At 41.2% G+C, this 22,402-nt stretch overlaps 1 long non-coding RNA gene across 1 annotated transcript in view; it reads right to left on the bottom strand.

The window, feature by feature from the left end:
• LOC143964214 (uncharacterized) overlaps positions 1–21,530 on the bottom strand; it is a 29,193-nt gene extending 7,663 nt beyond the window's left edge. Inside the window, exons 1-2 of the long non-coding RNA XR_013271097.1 lie at positions 21,397–21,530; positions 10,718–10,841 (exon numbers count right to left, since the gene is read on the bottom strand). This is a non-coding gene — a long non-coding RNA (uncharacterized LOC143964214). The remainder of the gene's footprint in view (positions 1–10,717; positions 10,842–21,396) is intronic.
• Between the last annotated feature and the right edge of the window lie 872 nt (positions 21,531–22,402).

Below are 22,402 nucleotides of genomic sequence, written 5' to 3'. Positions count from 1 at the left end.
CTCCTCCAGAGTTACCACGGGCCTCCTGGCTTCTTCTCTGTTTAATGCTCTCTTTGCCCGACCTGTCAGTTTAGGTGGGCGGCCATGTCTTGGTAGGTTTGCAGTTGTGCCATATTCTTTCCATTTTCAGATAATGGATTGAACAGTGCTTCATGAGATGTTCAAAGCTTGTAATCTTTTTTATAACTTAACTTAATCCATGACCTGTCTGGTGTGTTTCTTGGCCTTCATGATGCTGTTTGCTCACCCAGATTCTCTAAAAAAACATCTGAGAGCTTCACAGAACAGCTGTATTTAAACAGATATTTAATTACACACAAGTAGAATCTATTTACTAATTATGTGACATCTAATGGCAATTGGTTCCATTAGATTTTAGTTAGGGGTATTAGAGTAAAGGGGTCTGAATACAAATGCACGCCACACTTTTCACATATTTATTTGTAAAAGATTTTGAAAACCATTTATCATTTTCCTTCCACTTCACAATTATGTGCCACTTTGTATTGGTCTACCACGGTGATGGTGACCCTTGGCACCCTAGATGTTTTAGAACTACATTTCCCATGATGCTCAATTGCACTGCAGAGTGCATGAGCATAATGGGAAATGTAGCTTCAAAACACCTGGGGTGCCAAGGGTCACCATCACTGGTCTAGCACATAAAATCCCGATAAAATACATTTAAGTTTTTGGTTGCAACATGACAAAATGTGGAAAATTTCAAGGGGTATGAATACTTTTTCAAGGCACTGTATAAAAAGACACCGACTCAGCTTACTGGGTTATCTAACAACTAAGACATCACCCTTGGGGGAAGCTACTCTTAAAAAAAAAAAAAACTGTAGCTGCAACTGTGAAAGTACAACATATTTTAACCCCTGTTATTGATACTTTCCATTTAGCTTGGTTTGAAAGTAAATGTGGAGAAAAATATACCGGTTTGTGAACAAAAGCAATGGCTCTACTAAATAAGATCAATATATGTATTAACCCCAAAAATTGATCAGAACACAATATTTTAGGTGAGCGTGCATCCACAGAAGTTAGTCTTTACTCCAAAGAAGTTACCACTACATGTGAGGTATCGCCACAATACTAGCATATCAGGCTGTCCTTCAACCATAATTCTTCTGCACAAGGTCCTTTTCACTGTTAAATGAACCCAGAAACGATGAACATTCCTTTGATGCAACAGATACTTAGTGAATTGTTTAGAGAAGTCAGCTTGTTAGTACAGTATGCAGAGTGGCAGGATGAAAATCAGAAATGTTTTACAAAGAGAAATCAATACATCTTACAAGGTATGATGTGCTAGTAAAAACTCAAAAATAACCCATAACAGGAAGTACACCTAAACTAACTATATATAGTGTAGTTGATAGTTGGTACTGCCCTGTGCAGAGAAGAAATTGGTAGTCATGAAATTAAATACAGTAGTTTCCTCTTTTACACAGTTTTCTTCATCTACATTATAGAGAACTAATAGATGCAGTTAATGATTAGTGGTTGGAGTTTGCACTCGGGGTTCAATAAACTTACAATTCCTGTCACTCAGCAAGAATCTAGGGATTTTGGTGTGTCTATTGTGGAGGCTATTAAAACCATGATAGCATAAACCACACAAGGTGGTTCAAATAATTGTAATCACTATAAAATTCCACAGATCCTTTCTCCCTTTTTTTCCAAAAGCGCATGTAACTGATCGTATGATCCTCTAACACAGTGATTCTCAACCAGGGTTCCTCCAGAGGTTGCTAGGGGTTCCTTCAGCATTGGGCATTTTCTGCCTCTCAGATAAGTTCCCACAGTTCCCAAGATCCCATTGATCTTTGAGCTATCTGTAAGGAGGTAATTCTTCCCAATGACCACAAGCGTAAGGACCATTCTTCCCACTGACCATCACACTAATGTATCATGAACTGTAGATTTCTAATTTTTTGCAGGGGTCCCCCAAGACCGGAGAACTATTTCAAGGGTTCCTCTGTGTTGAAAAGGTTGAGAAAGGCTGCTCTAACATATTAAACATTGTGCAGCTCTTGGAAAGAGAAATTTCTTGCGTAATTGAGCATTGACATTTTAGTTTCGATGCCACTGATAGAACAGAGTATTTGGATAGATCAATCCAACATGCAATGGAATATAAGGTAGATACTGTGTTGGGCTAGAACAATTATAGTACTCACACATGCACAATTGAGTAATGTCCACTTATCATTGTCATTGGCATGTATCAGTGCACTACAGGCTTGGTACTGTAATCTCCTGTCCATTAATCTCCCCCCACTCCAGGCAGAAGTGCCAGTTCTCAACTCCCACTCTAGTGGACATTATTCCAATGCAATCCCCATGAATCCAGACATTCATGCGTTACAATGCTTCTTTCACCTACCCAGTCAAAGCGATCTTCCTCCTATCAATAGCCTTTTTTACCCATTTAGCACAAGGACACAATCCCTCAGTTCTCACACTCTACTATGCTATTCCTATTTTTATAATATGACCCCATACTACCTAATGACCACTAATGGGTTTGTCTAATTAATTTGTGTTTTATCTCTTATATCCAATTTGAATCTACCAGGTCATTCTCCATCCCATACAGTTTTTCCTACAGTGACCCCCAAACCACCCTACACCAATCTGGAATGATAGAGCATGCTGTAGATATCCCTAGAATTACTGCCATATAACAAAATAAATGTGAGCTTTTAAAACAAATCACACCTACAAGTGTTCTTCAGTGCTTCCAAAATTCAAGTTAATTTTGCATTGCCAATACATTGTATTCACAATTTATTTTTCAGTTTAAGAAGGATATAACACAGTAAAGCAATTCCTAAAATCTGACATGACTGTGGTGTTGTTTTGCTAAGTTGACAATATGTAAATAAAATTACCATATGCCCTTGCATGGCATTCTTCACTAAAAAACATGATTTCAAATTGTTTAAATTAAAACTTTGCTTTGGTATTAAACCGACACATGGATCCCATAGTCCTATTATCGTCCCAGAAAAAGTAGGTTTGCCAATTAAACACAGATGGCCTTGTGGTTATTGTTCTGTTATAGCATCTGTTCTTGCTATACTCACGAGTATAATTCCCCTTCCAGATATCCCAATTATATTTGGTAAAAAAGTATGAAAAGTCACGTGATCCCACACAGTAGATATTTGTGTTTTAAACGTGATTTCCTGTTCTTCACTTACCCACTGATTCATTAAATCCTTTCCCCTCATCAGTTTTGCATATAATAATTTTATTTATATGGGTTTTATCACAAACCTGGAGGATAATTTCTCTCTCTCTCTTATTAAAAATGCTGGCATGTCCTCAAAAGGGTAAGTCTGGGTTTTTTTAAGGGAAGAAAGATCCACCATGGAAAGGGACCTTTTCTTGAAAAAAGCCTCCTTAATATGGTATTGTAGGGCAATATGTTTGGGAGGGGAAAATAACTTGTCAATAGACCACCGGTCACCATATAAAACCAGTTGTAGTAATGCCTGTACTGGGAAGGTTTTGACATTAGGCACTTCAAAGGGAGCCCAGAGAAGTAACCTTAAGCCGTGTACACACGTAGCCGTCTGTCCGACGAACTTAGTCTGGCGGACTTCCCGCCAGACTGTCCGTCGGACTTTCCGAACGGGCTACTTGCCCACACACGGCACTTTTTCAGTGGACTAATACGGCGTACTAAGTCCGCCGTACTATCCGCCCTGCTTTTGAAATGAACGGACTCTACCCACACGCAGAGGAAAGTCCGCTCTGCTCGGACAAGGGTCTGATGTGGACCTGGGGGGACCCCCACGCCGGTTTTTTTCGGCGTTGGGGTTCCCCTTTAAGTCCATACCAGGCAGCGGGGCCAGCGACGTCTCCTTCGCGGGCCCCGCCTACCTGGAGACCCGCTCAAAATGAGCGGATTTTTCTCCGGGCGGGAAAAGTCCGCTCATTTCAAAAGTACGGCGGACTGGCATACACACGGCCGGATTGTCCGCCGAAATGCGAGTCCAGCGGGAAGATTGAAGTGTAAAACTACTTTCTAAGTCCACCGTACCTACACACAGGGGGATTGTCTGGCGGACTTCAGTTTGCCAGGCTTTTCCACCCGCTTGTTTGATCGTGTGTACGCGGCATTAGAGTATGCAGACGCAAATCACTCCAATTCTAAACATGTACACACCGCATCAATACGGACTGAGATGGTAACTTTAACCCTAAGAGTTCTGTCAGCAGGCTGTAACTCCTTAGGCACTAGATCATACAAAAGGAATAGATAAGACTCCTTGTCATCCTGTGCAGTGTGTGCAAAAGCAGCTGCAGGCATGTTAGAGAAAGGCTCTGGAAAAGGTGGTTTAGAAATACGCTAGCAGCCCCTGCATCCTGAATCAGCAATCATGGCACTGATCTTTTTGCATTAATTCTGACAAAGTAATGGAAAATCCTCCCTGGATAACGCAGAGGAGGGAGCCCCTACACTTACCACAATGGCAGTTCTAAAAGCGACAGTCATGGTCCAGACAGTCTTTGTGCTTACAGTGGACACACTCCAAAAGGTTCTTTCATCGACAGACTTACACCGGTTGGTGTATCATGTCCCTGAACCTGTAAAGCACCCTGTGGCTAATAAAGATCTCCAGCTATGTTACATTGGGAGCTGTGTCCCATCAGCCACTGCACCCCATATGATAGCAATGGGATTGACTGTCACCCCATATGACAGCAATGGGATTGACTGCATATGGGTGCACAGAACACCTATATACAGTATTTCAGAAAAGTGAGTACACCCCTCACATTTTTCTAAATATTTTAATATCTCTTTTCACGTGACAACACTGAAGAAATGACACTGCTACAATGTAAAGTAGTGAGCATACAGCTTGTATAACAGTGTAAATTTGCTGTCCCCTCAAAATAACTCAACACACAGCCATTATTGTTTAAACCACCAATCTCCATGCAGGGTGCCAGACGCATAGAGTTCTACTGTTTTTTTTTGTGAAGCACATGATTAGAGCCGGAGGCTCTAATTTGCTTAAAAAGGGTTGGCACTGCACCCTGAGCCCACCCACTTGTGACAATACCGAATCAGCTTTTCCTCTCAGGCAATCAGGACAGGAAGCACGTCCTGAGACCGGATTGGCCAGGAGGAGAAGCAACCAGATTGACCAGGAGGAGAAACCGGGGAAGCTGCTTGTGACCTGGATGGTGTAAGTGCAAGGCTGGTGCGCTTGCGAGCGAGTGGGGTGCGGCGCTTGTTTGCCACCCCCTAAAAAAGGGAGAATCGGCCGTCACTGTGTCCTCCACTTCTTGTCATCACCCAGCCGAGAGAGGTGCTGTTTGGTGTCTCAGCCATCTTGCTATTTCTGGAAGCTGATGATACTTATTTTCCTGCCCTTCCATCGAGAACTTTGCTTGCTTCAACCACATGTCTGCTGAGCTCTGCAGCCCCACTGTGATCCTATGGAGGTCTACATGAATCTATGACAAACCTTGATCTACCTTTATCTAGTGAGTGCATTTTTATTGTCTTTTATGCTTTTTTAATAAATTGCTACATAAAGATGGAGACGCCCTCTTGTGTTTGTTTTTTATATGTGCATTAGGATCTCAAGACCTGTATCCATTTTATCTGGTGTATCCTATCACTCTCCTGGCCCTCTTATGTGCCTCATTTAATGACAGTTGGGTTCCAGTCAGCACAATAGCTTATTCTTTTCATACAAAATCTCAAAGCTGCTGTGTTAAACACAATCTTGTATTACTCTATTATTATTATTATACATGGTGGGTACATAGCACCAAAAGCTTACGCAGCACTTTACAATATAAAAGGGAGACAATACAGTTATAATAAAATAAAATACAAGAGGATTAAGAGGGCCCTGCTCAGAAGAGCTTACAATCTAATAGGGTGGGGCAGGTGGCATAAAAGTTTGTAACTGTGGGGAATGAGCTGATGGAAGTGGTAAAAATATTAGTTGGAGACGTGATAGGCTTTCCTGAAGAGATGAGCTTTCAGGGATTGCTTGAAGGTAGCGCGTGTAGGGGATAGCTGGACAGGTTGAGGTAGTGAGTTCCAGAGGATGGGAGAGGCTCTGGAGAAATCCCGGAGATGAGCATGGGAGGAGGAGATGAGAGAGCTTGAGAGCAGAAGGTCTTGAGAAGAGCGGAGAGGATGATTAGGGTGATATTTGGAGACAAGATTGGTGAATAGCTTTGTATGCTGTGGTTAGTATTTTGATTCGTTGGGTGATTGGGAGCCAGTGTAGGGATTGGAGGAGAGGGTTGGCAGACACTGAGTGGTTGGTAAGGTGGGAGAACAGAAACCTCAGGTGGAGCAGAAGAGCAAAAGCTCGCTTGATCTTGATTTTCAGTATGAATACAGATCGTGATAACAGGGCCTCGCGATCCTTCTGACTTTTTGGATTTTAAGCAGGAGGTGTCAGAAAAGTTACCACATGGATAACTGGCTTGTGGCAGCCAAGCGTTCATAGCGACGTCGCTTTTTGATCCTTCCATGTCGGTTCTTCCTATCATTGTGAAGCAGAATTCACCAAGCGCTGGATTGTTCACCCACTAATAGCGAACGTGAGCTGGGATTAGACTGTCGTGAGACAGGTCAGTTTTACCCTACTGATGATGTGTTGTTGCAATAGTAATTCTGCAGCAGCATTCATGATAAACTGAAGAGGTGAGGCAGGCCAATGAGAAGGAAGTTGCAATAATCATGGCGAGAGATAACAAGGGAGTGAATGAGGAGCTTGGCAGTCTCATTTGTTAAAAGGGGCGAATTTTAGAGATGTTACGGTGGTGAATTCTACAAACTTTTGACAATTGGTCTTGAGGCTGAAATGAAATGTCAGAGTCTAGGATTACACCTATTACCCTGGCGTGAGGGTACTAGGTACTGCATTGTTGATTTTTATGGAAAAGTCAGGGAGTAGGGCACGGGTGAGGGGGATATTAATATCTCAGTTTTAGAGAGATTTAGTTTAAGGAAGTGGTGCGACATCCATGCTAACATGTGAATTAGTAAATTAGTGATGTGAGAGGAGATTGAAGGAGTGATGTGTGGAGTAGACAGATAGATTTGGGTGTCATCGGCTTATAAGTGGTATTGGAAGCCATGGGCAGTTATCAAGTGACCAAGGGAGGAGGTATAGCTAGAGAAGAGAAGGGGTCCAAGAACAGAGCCTTGGGGGACCCCCACAGAAAGGGGCAATGGAGAGGAGGAGACAGAGTTGTAGGTAACACTGAAGGAGTGCTGTCATATATGGGAAGAGAACCAAAATAGAGCAGAATTTCAAAGGCCAAGGGAATGTAGTTTATTGAGAAGGAGCTGGTGGTTAACAGTATTAAAGGCCACAAAGAGGTCAAGTAGTAGGAGTATGGCATATTAGCAGTTAGTAGATCGTTAGTGAGTTTTAGTAAGGTAGTTTCCGTGGAGTGCTGTGAGCAAAAGCCAGACTGTAAGGGGTCAAGAAGGTTATTTTCACTGAGGTAGGAGCTGTAGACTAAGGCCGCGTACACACGGGCGGACTGTTCGCCCAACTTTGTCCGCTGAACAGTGTTTGGGCGGACAGTCCGCTCGTGTGTGGGCTTTCAGCGGACAGTTTCAGCGGACAGTTTGACGGACAAGGTTTTTCGGAATTTCCGAAAAACTGTCCGCTGAAACCTTGTTTCAGCGAACAGTCCGCTCGTGTGTAGGCTTGTTCGTCAAACAAAGTTGCGCGCATGCTCAGAAAGGATTTTCACGCCGAAAGCTATAATGCAGTGTATAGGACGTCGTATTTTTCGTCCCGTCGTAAGTGCCGTTCACGTCATCGCGCACGGTTTCAGCAAACTGTTCGTCCGTCGTGTGTGGCCATGTCCGTCCATGCTAAGTTTGAGCGGACTGTTTGCCGAAACTGTTTGACGGACAAAGTTGGGCGAACAGTCCGCGCGTGTGTACGCGGCCTAAGCGTTCTAGAACTTTAGAGGTGAATAGGTGCAATGAGATGGGTCTTAAGTTGTTCAGGTTGGTGGGATCCAGTGAGGGTTTTTTAAGTATGGGAGTGATCTGCGCAAGTTTTAGAGGGGAGGTGAAGGTGCCACTAGAGAGGGAGAGATTGAACATGTGAGTGAGGGAGCATAGGATAGAAGAGGGTGACCATAGTAGTTGTGAGGGAACAGGATCCAAGGGACAATTGGTTAGGTGGGTATCTGAGAAAAGTTTTGTAACCTCTTCAGTAGTAGCCAATTCAAAAGAGGAGAGTGTTGAATGTGCTGTTAGACCAGGTATGTTGGGTGGGGAAGATGTACTCACAGTGGAGGTGTCCTCATGAATTGCATCAATCTTGTCTTTGAAGTGATTGGCAATCTATTGGGCAGTGAGTGAGTTAGTGGGTAGAGGGGGTGGAGGTGGGGGTACTCTATGTGTATACTATATCACAGAGTGGAGTTACAGGAAAATATGTAATTTTGCTATGTACACCCTGGGACGAGGTCAATCTGGAAGTCCCGGGAGAAAGAAGGAGGAAGAACTCGCATTGCAGATGGTGGAGCCGATGCCTTACATACATTACATGTGTCATTCCTGGTGCAAGGTTATGCACATTTAAATGTAAGTGGATGTACACTGTTTTTATTGATGGCATTTTAAATGTAAATGTTGTTTTACACTATATAATCTTTTCTTTATTATGACATTTCAACCTATACAAGGAACATATTGCATACCTCCCAACTTTTTGAGATTGGAATGATGGACAACTATCAGCAAAAGTATGTATGCATAGGACACTCCCCTGACCATGCCCCCTTAAAGGAGAATTGTAAAAAAAAAAAACAAGATTGGTTAAACCCACAAGTGCTTTTTTTACCACTAATTTTCCTTTATATTGGCTTTTGGAATTTACAAATTCCAGTGCTGGAAAACACTTTTTCTCGTGGATCTGCAGTGAATGAAGAAACAAAAAAAGTCTTGGAAAAAAAAAAAGCAGTGTTTCCTTTGATATAGGACACTAACAAAAAACTCAAGAATGTTGGGAGTGGGAGGGTTTATACTGCCTGTTTTTTTTTCTAATTCTCCTGAAGGAAGCAGAATAACCCATTGACCCTATGTCCCTTAATGAATGGTTAAGAAAAGACACAAGTCCATCAAGTTCACTTTACAGAACCCCCTAATTTACAACATGTACCAGTAATTATTCTGCCAAACTTACTCTATAAAAAGTCATATATATACCCTGCAGTTTAGAGTAAATGGAAATAGAATTATTAATACCCTATTTCCGAATCCATATTTCTCCTAAATAAAAGGCTAATAAAAGTATAACAGACCCAAACATTTCCTTTTACTGCAATCTCGCGTTTGTTTTGAATTGCAGGGCTGTGATCCTTAAACACTAGCAGCGAACACTCATGGTAAATGACGTCCTACGATTTATCCTATATACACACAAAATACCAGAAATTCTTCATTATCATGAAAAAAAAAAGCACTGGTCTTTGTACTAGAGCCGTCTCTACCATATTAAGTAACAACCATGAGTTTAACAGTACAAAGCAAAGCAAAACATTTGTCAAGTATAATGTGCCCTTTCCTGAATTTGTCAAATAAGAAAAAAAAAAATTAAAAAAAAAACTACTTCTCAAGCAAACCTAAAATCATTTTACTACTTGGCAAGCTTTTTGGGGTATAATAAACAAATACTGAAAAAGGCAAGTTATGCAACAATAGTTTAAGGAAATTTGGAAAGAAAAAGTATATACATGAACATAACATTAAATATCTTCCAAATTATGGCAATTTTATTCACAAGGCATCTATTATGTTCTTAGTGCCATAGATACTGATATAACATCATTGATGGCCTGGCATACTACTGTGCTTGATTATGATTATTTGCTACAACACTTGCATTCTCAATACTCACAGTGAGACTTCTGCCTACTGACTAGAGCTGAATGGTCTGCACTTTTTAAAATATTGTACACATGGCGGTTATTTACCCATCTGCCGACCGTTCACAGTAATTATACATGTACTTGATTGGCCTTCTTCTGGGTTTGGGGCGTGCATGCATGCATGCCTTTATTGGACACAGCACGAGTTTGGCAGATGATTTCACTCCAATCACACACAGAGTTGTGTTTACAAAAACAGAACTCGGTGTGGAGAGAACAGTGATCTAGCTGTTTCTTCTCCCTGCAAAGCAGAGAGAAAAAAGCAGCCATATAGTAAAGTAAAAGCAGCACACGTTACACATTGTTAGGCACACAGTTAACCCTGTTATTTGCCCTAGATGTTAACCCCTTCCCAGCCAGTGTTAGTACAGTGTTAGTAGAGGTTAGTATGGGTATTTTGTCATCTAAGTAAAGCACCACATCCTTTCAATACTTGTAGAAATAGAGAAAAGGGGTTCCTTGGGACTTTTAAGGTGCAACATAGCAACTATAGAAAATTCATTAAAATTGAAAAATGTATTGAAAGATTAAGTTAAGACAATATATACATGTAAAATCAGGTGCATTCATGACCCATTTCCTATAGTCCATAGCAGTAGTACAGTGGTGAATCCCAACAAGTTTTGCCCGCTGTGCTATTTCAGGGTATGTACCGTCTGCTAAAAGGTCATGTTGCTGAATCAGACAGAGACAAATAGGACTATGCATAGATCTCACAATAGTTGTGTACATATATTCAGTAATGCTGATTATACATGCTTACCCCAAAGTTACTTCTAGATAAAATAGAGTATCTATCCAAGGTTAACAGATGGTATTCCCAATGGAGCCAGCCAAATTAGGACCATAAGTGACCACAGGAGGCATAAAAAGGGATATAATTAAATCTATAAAAAAAAACAGAAAAGTGTTAGTGTACAGTATTATCACGGATCATTGTATTAGTGTCACTAGCAGCATCAGTGTCAGTTAGTGACCCTCCTAGATAATCTCTGTTAGTGCCAGATTGTCCGCCACCCTATCACAGTCCCAGTATAAGTCACCAATCACTGCCATTACCAGTATGGCACCGTAACGGTGTAAATACCATTGTATATATGCCATAGTTTGTAAACATTTTAACGTTTGCACAAACCAAGTAGCCACTTCAGTTCCAGAAGGTTTACCCTCTTCATGACCGGGACCAGGCCATTATTTTTGCGATATGGCACTGCGTTCCTTTAACCAATGACCCTGTACACAAATAAAATTGATGTCCTTTTTTCTCCAAAATAGAGCTTTTTTGGTGGTATTTGATCAACTCTGTGGTCATTGGGATTTTTTTTTTTTTACCAAAGACATATGGCAGAAAACATTTTGGCCTAAATTTATTAAGAAATTTAAATTTTTGATTTTTTTTATGATATGTTTTAGAACAGGAAGCGTTTTTTTTTTCTTTTAGACAATAAAAAAGAAAAAAAATTGTGGTGATCAAATACCACCAAAATAATGCTCTATTTGTGTGAAAAAAATTATATAAATGTAATTTGCGTACAGTGTTGCATGACCGCACAATTGCCAGTTAAATTAGCACAATGCTGAATAGCAAAAAATGTCCTGGCCATGAAGGTGGTAAAATCTTCTGGAGACCAACTGGTTAATTTGCCATGATTATTTATTTATTTTTTTTGTTTCACAAATTTTATTGAGTGAACCAGAGCATGAAATACAACATAGTAGACAAACATATACTGTCGCATATTGTACATGTGATAATAGTAGAGTACAGTTATAAAAAAATATTCATGTAGATAGTACAATATATATATATGAACAAATCAGCATAATATTCCATCATAATACTGAAGGACAAATGGTAATTTGGCTAACTGTACCCAATGTAGGGGGGGAGGTATAGGGGGTGGGGGGGGAAGGGTGAGGGGTGTAGGGTGAGAATGGGGGAAAAAAAAAAAAAAGAGAATGGGGGGGGGGGGGGGGGGAAACAGTACAGTGAGAAAAGTACTTATAATTACAAAATGTATTTCAGTTCTGTCTGAGTTTATCTCTTATAGAAGTAATTTTCTAATGGTTTACAATTGATTTATATTCCTGAGTGCTTTTATATTCTATCCATGCATGCCAGGTTGCAAAGAATTTAGTAATTTTTTCCTGAGATATACTTATAAGTTCTTCAATCTGCTCTATGTTGTTGATTCTCCGAAACCATTCCTTTTTCGTTGGAATGGCCTCGGAGCGCCAGTGGACGGGGATACAATGACGTGCCGCGTTGACCATAAACATTGGCAGTGATTTCAGATAAATTTTCTTGGGGATGTCATTCAAGTGAAGGAGGTATTGTGCCGCGTTAAAGATCAAGTGTTCTGGGGAGATTTTGTTGATTGTTTCGTGAACCTCCATCCAGAAGGTCTGGATTAAGGGGCAGGACCACCACACATGGAGCATCGAGCCCTCTTCTTGTTTGCATCTCCAGCATTTTTCTGAGGATGTGGGGGAGAACTTGTGTATAATAGAGGGGGTCCTATACCATCTGGACAAGATTTTATAGCTACATTCCTGGGTAGCTACATTTAGAGACCCTTTGTGTGCGTAAATATATAGTTTTTCGGATATTAAGATATCAAGGTCTCTTTCCCAATGTTCACATGTTTTGATGGGCAAATCGGGTGCCCCTTCAAATAGTGAGTTATAAATGATTGATATAATATGTCTATGTGGGTCTTTCTTCATACAAAGGTCTTCAACAGTCGTTGGGGGTTTCGTCCAAAGATGTGTTGTCTGTCTGTTGGTCAAGAAGTGTCTAATTTGAATATAGTTCCAATGGGGTATTTGGAAGGGTGTTATAATGTCATGGAGGACTTCTCTAGAGAGTATTTTCCCATTTTTGAAGAAATGTTTGGCGAGGATTTCTTTATGTGGCCAATTGAGTGAAAGAAAGTTTCTGTCTAGTCCTGGTGGGAAGTCAGGGTTATTTCTCAGAGGTGTGAGAGGGCTATACCAAGGGGTGGGAATTTTGGATTTGAATGTGTTGTGAAAAATTTCTAACGTGGGTCCAACTAGGGGGTGCGTTTTGATGTGATTAGGGTGGTGTTTAGGGTGGATCCACGGGAGCGACTTAATTGGGGAGGTGAACTGAGATTGCTCTAGCGTCACCCAGTCCTTAACAGCTTGATGAATATTCCAGTCTACTATACAGGATAAGAGTGTTGCTTGGTGGTATTTCCTAAGATCAGGGAGAGCTATACCACCCTTGTGTTTAGGGAGGTTTAGTCTGGCAAACTTTATTCTGGGGTTTTTGCCCCTCCATATAAACATGGAGCACGCTTTACGAAAGGCTGTAAAAAAGGATGGTGGCACTCTGATGGGGATAGTTTGCATGACGTATAGGTATCTGGGTAAGATTGTCATTTTTATTAGCGAGGCCCTACCAAACCACAAGATGTTTAGGGCGTTCCATCTTCTCAGATCGTCTCGTGTTTCTTTTAGAATGGGTATATAGTTTAATTGGTATAGTTTTTTTAAATCTGAGGGGATTTCGATGCCCAAATATGTGATGCTCTTTTCAGCCCAGATAAATGGGTGATTTTTCTTACAGAGTTCTACAGAGCTTGGCTGCAAGGTGATATTAAGAGCGTTAGATTTGGAGTGGTTGATTTTTAGATTGGAAAGAAGATGGAAATGTTCCAGGTCTTTGAGGAGGTTAGGCAAGGATGTGTGAGGTTCCGATAGGAAGAGTAGCATATCATCTGCGAATGCTGCAACTTTGTAGGTGTTATTTTGGATTTCTATTCCCTTAATGTCATTATTTGCTCTGATTCTATTTAATAGTGGTTCTAGAGTGAGGACAAATAGGAGTGGGGAGAGTGGGCATCCTTGTCGGGTGCCATTTCGTAGATTGAAGGCGTTCGATAGGTGGTTGTTTACACGAACTCGTGCAGTCGGATTGGAATATAATACATTAATGTAAGATCTCATTTGGGGTAGTATTCCTATATTGTTCAATACTGCGTCTATGAAATCCCATGCCACCCTATCGAACGCCTTCTCTGCGTCGAGGGAGAGAAAGAATCCTTGTTTTTGTTTTGAAGTTAACCAGTGACTAATGTTTAAGGCTTTGGTCGTGTTGTCTCTTCCCTCTCTGCCAGGAATAAAGCCCACTTGGCCTAGGGTAATTAGGGATGTTAGTAAAGGTAGTATTCTGTTTGCTAAAATTTTCGCATAAAGTTTTACATCGACGTTAATTAAGGAAATCGGCCTATAGTTTGTGACCTGGGTGATGTCCTTGCCTTCCTTGGGTATTACAGTTATATGGGCTTCTAGTAGTTGTTTGGGGGGGTGTTTCTCGGAGTGTAGAGATTGAAAAGATTTCAGAAATTTAGGTTTTAGTATTTCGATGAAGGTCTTGTAATATTGTAGGGGTAATCCATCAGGGCCTGGGGCTTTCCCTATTTTCATTTCTTTTATAGCTTTGTCTAACTCCGTGCCAGAGATCGGTTCTTCAAGTTTCTGGGCAGTAGCGTCTGAGATTCGGGGTGGGCTATATTTACTTAGAAATTCTTGGATAAGGTTGGCTCTTAGGTCTGAATTTAGCGGACTCTTGGGATTGGAAGGGATATTATAAAGAGATTGATAATATAATTCAAATTGTTTTGCAATCTCCACATTCGAGGATTGTAATTTACCTTGTTTGTCCATTATTTGGTGGATTGTTGCTGAGATTTTTTTGTTTTGTACTGCTTTAGCGAGCAGTCTCCCACTCTTGTTTCCTTGCTCATAGTATATCTTGTGTCTTAAGATATATTGTCTTTTGGTTTTGATATTTAACTCATCTGCGAGTAGTTTCCTCGCGTTTGTAAGCTCCTCAAATGTTGAGATTGCAATAGTTCTCTTATGTGTTGTTTCAAAATTGTGGATAAGCGCTATCAATGAATTTATTTTGGATTGTTTTTCTTTCTTTATTTTGGCTAGTTTTTTTATAAATTCTCCTCTAATAACACATTTGTGTGCCTCCCACTGTGTGATTGATGAGGTTTCTCCGTTATCATTACGTGCGAAGTAATCTTTTAGTGTTTCATTAAACTCTGAAATATCTTTGGGATCTTTCAATATGGAAGTGTTCAGTCTCCATGTTTTTGTGCTAGTGTTTTTTTCTGGGAAGGTTAGAGTCATGGTGATTGGGTGATGATCTGAAATGGTCATTGGTTCGATAGTACTGTTAGTCAGGAGGGATAGGTCTGATTGTGTCATAAAGAAGTAATCTATTCTTGAATATTTTTGATGAACGCTGGAAAAGAATGTGAAGTCCTTGGCTTGGGGATTGAGAGTTCTCCAGGAGTCGTGTAGCATAAGGTTTTGTAGCTGAATTTTAATTTGTTTTAATGCTCTATATGGAAGGCTCGATGCTCCACTCGAGGTGTCTATTGCGGGGTTTAGCGGGATGTTAAAGTCTCCCCCTAGGATGAGAATACCCAACGCGAATGTCGTTAATAGGTCTTTGATTTTACGGAAAAAGGCTACCTGTTTAGAGTTTGGAGCATATATATTTGCAATAGTGATGGGGTGATGGCCAAGTTTACCTTTTAGAAATATAAATCTGCCTCCAGGATCAGTCATAGAGTCTTGGAGTTGGAATGATGTCTGTTTGGAGATCAAAATTGAGACCCCTTTTGTTTTCCCTTCGGGGTTTATGGCATGGTAGGCAAATGGGAATCTTTTGTCTTGTAATTTCGGGAATTTTTCGGTTTTGAAATGCGTTTCTTGGATACATATGATATTTGCTTTGTGTTTGTGGAATTCGTTGAGTAGTTTGGTCCTTTTTTCAGGTATGTTAAGTCCTTTGGCATTAATTGAGAGAAGTTTGATCATTAGTGGAGTGGTATTCTGTTTACAGTTAGTCATCTTAGAGTTTGGGTGTATACTTCTAGGTGAATGGGTATGTTTCAAAAAAAAAAAAAAAAAACGGGGGGGGGGGGGGGGGTAAAGGGTGATAGGGGTGGGGGGGAGGGATGAGTGAAGGGGGTTAGACCGGGGGTAGAGATAGACCTGCTAGTCTACCCTATTAGGGATCCGGTTTGTTCAAAGAGCAAAGGTGGTTGCCCTTTGTGTGAGAACGGGGACTACTCAGGGCTCAATGGATGCTTGTGATTGCTAAATGATTAGCGGTATACTAAAAAGAAAGACGTTTTTCCTCTTCTCTCTTGTTAGTTTCTTTCTTTCTTTTTTCTTTGTAAGATTTCTCTTCTTGCTATGGAATAACTTCCTGCACTCGGGAGAAGTCAATTGAGATAATGCTTAATTAGATTAGGGCGTTTTCTTGATAAATTGGGCCAGGGTAGTGGTTGGTATTAGGCCTATTATCCATTAGAAAGTTTCATGGGTGGGTTACTGTATTTTAGCCCTTAATGTATAAATGAAGAGCCACGACAGGGCAGAAACAGTGAGGGTGTACCAAGACATATAGCTTGAAAGAGACAATAAAGTATTTCAAGTGTCTACAAAAATCTAGTGGAACGGTTGATTAGCCTTTGGTAAAAGGCATTTTGTCTAACCTATGAGAGGTTTGTGTCAGGTGTACCTTGTATTAAGAACAGTATACCAACAATGTGTCTCTCCTAACGGAATATAGGAGGGTGAAAGATTGGTTGCAATCTGACGTCTAAAATATATACCGTCGACCTTCCGAGGGGGAGGAGATCTCCCTCAATCTTATCGCCATAAATAACAACTCTATAAGAATTCTGAACTTTAAACAATTTTAACCCGCATCAACAATGCATGTATCTTGATCATCTTATACTCATTTCTATTACCGAGATAAACATATCTACGGTATTGAGAACACACACATACGAACATTCTATATTATGTAAAGACCTAGCTAGTAGGCTGTGTTCTGAACAATAAGTATGTTAACTTTAGAATGCCAGAAAAATGGCGTTTTGCGACCTTGACCCCAAATTGTAATTACGGTCAAAGCGACAACAAGACTATCTGTTAAAACATTGAATTAACTTGAAGAATTTTAAATTCTAACTTTTTACTCTTCCCCACTCTATTCTCCCCTTCCCCCCCTCCTCCCTTGGTATTGCACCATATCTTTAAAGAATGATTAAGTGATCTACAACTTGGTTGATCAGGGATGTTTAGAAACTATGTTACAGTAAAGAAGATGCTCATTACTGTAGTGCCTCAAAATGTCAGCACTGGGGGGGGTGAGGGGTACTAATAGGCTAACTTTGTGAGATTATCTATTCATATATCAGGTCTGTATGGATCAAAGCAGGTAGGCATAGAGGAAATGTATCCCTCTTACTCTTTCGTGACCCCTCTCCTGCCCTTCAATCCTCTCACAAAGTCTCTTACCTAGTTTTCTTTGAAATGTCCTTCTTTGCAGGAGGGAGGGAGTTATAAGACAGAATACAAAGGGGAAAAAGGTGATCAGAAAAAAAGGTGAGAACAGAGCGGAGGAAGAAAGAAAACAGAAAAGGGTATTAGAAGCGCAGAGTAGGCAAAGTCACATTTTATGAGAACTTCTAGAGGTTTGACTTATCATGGAGGGTATGAGATCAAGTGTCCATTTGTTCTCGGTGATCTCGGTGATCTATGCGGTCTCTGCGTCTGGGTGGGGAGATTCCAGGACTTCTTTGGAAAGCATTTCTTCTGTTGTAGTGCGGAGACGGTGATCTGCGGCGACGGTCTCTATTTCTTTGGGTTCTTGGAGTGAGGTTGTTGGAAATCGCTATCCACGATTCGCTCGGTGTGAAGGAGCTATACCAGTCCGGTACTTCAATTCTGGGGAGATCCAGAGCTTCGGCAAATGACTGTAGGTCTTCTGGTGTGCGCAACAGCGCTGTGTGGCCTCTCCACGTGGCAGATAGGCAAAAGGGGAATTTCCACCTGTATGGAATGCCTCTGGTGCGCAGCTGTTCTGTGATCGGGCGTAAGGCTTTGCGTTGCTGTAGCGTGATATTTGATAGGTCTTGGTACAGTTTGATTTCATTTCCATTAAAGATGAGTCTGCCTTTTTCTCTCGCTTTTTTAAGAATCGCTTCCTTCAGAGGGAAATTGACCAGGCAGCAAATTATGTCTCTAGGTGGATCATCATCTCTACCTCTGGGCCGCAGAGCTCTGTGGATCCTTTCAAATTCAATAGGGGAGTCAGGGGGTCTGTCCAGGATGTCATTAAATAGTGCAGCAGCAGTCTGCTCTACTGGGTTTTGATCAGTCATTTCTGGGACACCTCTGATTCTAATATTGTGTCTCCTCCCCCTATTGTCCAAATCTTCAATGCGGCGGTGCATATCTATAATGTGATTTAGATGTATGTCAGCGTTTTTTTGTACTTGCCTTATTGCTTCTGCCTGATGGGTTGAGGCTTGCTCCATTGCTCCAGTTCTTGCTGCTATGCCTTGTATGTCAGCTCTTATTTCATTGATGGCAGCAGAAAAGGAGGCTTTTATGTCCATAGACATAGCTTGAAGGTTGGCCTGAAGGTCTGCCAGGCTGAACGATTGGGGCTGGAGAGATTCTTGTCTCTGTGGTCCGTTCGCTCCGTTCGCGGTGTCCGCGATGGTCGTGGAGCCGCCGGGCGGCATGGACGTCTTAGGCGAGGCCGCGGCTTTGGGGCCTTCTCCGTGCGACGTGCGGAACATCGCCGGGATGCTAACTGGCGGCTGCTGCTGATGCTCCATCAGTGCCTGAGGCGATGGGGAGCTCCGATCCGCTGATCCCTGGCGTGGATGACTTTGGATTAGCCCTGATTGAGGTAGATTGTTCTCCCGAGTGCTGGAGCTCAGGGATTAGGCATCCATCTTCGTCCGGAGTTAGGCCACGCCCCCCCCATGATTATAAACAATTCAGGCACACAAAACATTTTGATTCCATAATCAATTTCCTTGTGACCAGACAACACTATATTCGTAGAAAATGTTTTCCCTGTAAACTATTTAAGAGAGAATTTACAGAGAAAAAAATATATATAACCAGCAGACTGCTTGTTACATAACATTCCAATATTCCCATAAATTAGACACTTACTAGATATGATAATTTGAATTTCTCACTCCACAGTCTCCACAGAATCTTAAATAAGTATGTTGCAAAATCATCTGCTTACTCAATGAAAGGTGGACAACAGTCTCTGGAAATACCTAGGAGCCTTGCTAGAAAAATCTGCCAATAACCCCGAGACCCCACTTTGACATGTGACTGTGGAAAAACTCAAATGACCACTAATGTATCATCTGGGAAATTTGACATCAGTAAAAAAACACTTGAAGGATAAATACATGTCAAGAGCATCATTTTACAGTAAGTGGCACATCCTGTACTTGGAAAAAAAAAAGAAAAAGATTTGGTGCCACATCTTTTGATAATGTCCTGTGAGATTCTACTCCACTATATTTTAAATCTTGTTTAACATTACAGTGCTGTTAAACTGCTATATATATATATATATATATATATATATATATATATATACACTTTCTAAGGATTTCTAATTTTGTTCAGCTAGCTTTGTATTTCACGTGCTTTATTAGACACAATGCCAATTCATTGTACAAGGAGAAGGCTTGAGACGAAACGGGTTGAGCAATGTTGAGCCACATATAGGTATTGCGACAATGCATGTTACTTAAAGGAGAAGTATAGCCAAAGTTTGTTTGACTTTATTTATCCTATGGATCATAGGAATGCAATTCATTTTGCACTCCTGTGACACTACCAGCGATCAGTGGTGTTCGATCGCACGGTTCCCAGTGTAGAGATGCCGGGGAACAGATACAGCATCGGACCCATGCTGCATCCACCTAGACAAGTATGAATGTGAAAAAAAATCCTTTACTTTTCTTTTAAAGTGGAGTTCCCGTCCCCCAAAAAACTTTTTTTTTTTTTTAAAACACCTCTGTACCTGTCTAAACATATACAGCAACATTTAGAACATGCAATATTTGTAGTAGTTGTAGTTTTTGTTAAAATATATGATTACTAACCAGATCTTGGAAGCAGGCAGGTTCCATGTTAACTGTGGGCATCTGAAGCCCTCTTCTGTTCAATTCTGGGATTTAGGTACAGCTGGTTACCCAGCAGGGACCTCCCAATCTCACACCTGTGCACTAACGCCACTGCGCAGCTCTCCCTCTTGCTGACACGTGAGATTTTCTCACTAGGTGATTCGCTGTACTCCTGGGATACATGACACCGCTATTCCAGGAGGCGTTTTTAATTTTTTTGCTAAACAATCAAAAAAAGACCAAAAGCTGGTTAATGGATTTCTTATTTTTCTCCTCATGCTGTGATTGGCCCTTTACATCGATCTGTGATCAGCCGAGTCTGGAGAGCTCATCGTTCACAGACTGCACAGGCAGCGTGAGCACAGGACGTCATCTATTGACGCTCTCCTGGCATTTTAAGCCTGCACTGTAGCCGTCTTTTAGCTATATCATGGGCGGGAAAGTGCCTGTAAACCCTTACATATCCCCAGTAAGTGACTGGCCCTAAGTGATACACAGAGATGAAACAAATCCTCCTACGTAAGTTGTACCTGTCTATTTGCAGCCCCCTCTTCCCTACATCCAAAGTGCTGAATAATAAAGCTTGGCTGAGAGTTCAGAAAATAAGGGGACAGAGAGCTGAAGTTACACTCTACAGAACTTAATGAGGAGAGCTCTGACAGCTGATTGGAGGGAAGGGACATACCCCACTCCACACTGGAACAGAACTGAGACTGTCAATCAGCTGAAAGACCCTCCCCGTCACCATTTTTCTCTTGGTGTCAGGATAACTTGTCAGAAGTGACTCATGCTGATAGCAGAAGAAGGAAACAGCAGACAGAAATGACAGTTAGTGCACTTAATTACACACTAAATATTGTTCATATTTCATATCTGAGGTTTACAACCACTTTTATAAGAATGCTTGTTTATGAGATTAGACCAGATAAAAAATAAAATAAACTGACCTCAAATCCAGGCTGATGCATCTGTATGATAGTGCGAATACCTGTAGAAATCTGATAAAGCTAAGGTATGCCATAGATGCTACTGCTGTCATCAGTGAGTTCACCAATCTTCTGGTATTTACATAGCAGCTATGTTTAGTATTTTCATTGATGTGCACTGCATATACCCCCCAAAGGTGCAGCTATATTATACAGTACATGGAATCTTTTGCAATAATTACAGATGACACTCCTACTAATTCCATTTTAAGGGGAAAAGGGAAAATGTGTTGAATTAGTAGTTTTTTTTTTTTTTTTTTTTACAACTAAGGGATCCTGTATCATACTAAATGGACAAAATTGCCAAATCCAGTTACTATGTGATGCCTAGCTTCATATAAGTAAAGTGTAATTACAGTCACGTTCTAACTAAGCCCAAACCTACTTCCACCCCCATTCTGTGACTATGCTGTCTACCCTGTAAAAGAATAGTTGTCTATACTTACCTATTCTGAAGCCGCTCTGTCTCTCAGTGGCAGGAGACACTATTCACTGGCCGCGTTTTGCATCATCCGGAAGGTTCCTGATGACGCCCCAAACCGAGGCTTGCCACAGACCCGCAGCAAACTGAGGCTTGCACCGCACGCCAGTTCCTAGAGAAGGGACAGCGAGCAAAAGACTTTACTCAGATCACTGGATAGATTTGGCACAATAACATGCATTCTATACATTTTTTAAGATACAAAATAAAGCTTAGAATGTTACGCAATGATGGCTATTTGTTTTCCATGAGATTTTTGAAGCATGGGTGGAACACTGTGATAATTGCTGGCAAACGTGTTATACCCTTTGGAAGGAAAACAAATCCTGGCATAATATTGAGGTAGTTTTATTATTGCTTTCTGGTGAGTGCAAACTTTGGAAGGGGGTGAATCACGAACTGGTGGTGCATAAAAGCATGACGTTTTTGAGCACAAGGGATATCGCATATACTTAAAGTGGTTGTAAACCCTTACAAACCACTTTGACCTACAAGTAAGCCTAGATTAAGGCTTACCTGTAGGTCCAAGAAATATCTCCTAAACATATACAGTTTAGGAGATATTTACAAAAAGACAGCCACCGTTGTCTACGGCGCTTGCAACGTAGACAGCGGCACATAGGCGCACTGGGCAGGCCGCAGATCACGGCAATATTCCGCTCGTGTTGGCTGCTGTGCGCATGTGCGGGAGTGACGTCATTGCGGCTCTGGCGAATCACAGCGCCGGTACAGCAAGACCCGGAAGTCACTCCGGGATACATGCCAGCGGCGAACATGAAGACGGAGGACCGCTTCGGGGGCTTCGTTCTCAGGTAAGTTATTCATAATGAGCTAGTATGCTATGTATACTAGCTCATTATGCCTTTGCCTTGCATTTTATTTTATTTTTTAAATAGCCTTTACTTCCTCTTTAAAGGAGCAGCACTGGGACTTTGTATATATATTTTTTTTAATAGTTTTTTCACTGATAT

Source organism: Lithobates pipiens, unplaced genomic scaffold (genome assembly GCF_037356315.1).
Source record: "Lithobates pipiens isolate NorthernLeopardFrog02 unplaced genomic scaffold, aLitPip1_a1.2 Scaffold_8, whole genome shotgun sequence".
In the NCBI taxonomy this organism is placed as follows: Eukaryota; Metazoa; Chordata; class Amphibia; order Anura; family Ranidae; genus Lithobates; species Lithobates pipiens.
The sequence above is the reverse complement of the archived record's forward strand: the minus strand, read 5'-3'. Positions and strand labels throughout refer to the sequence as shown.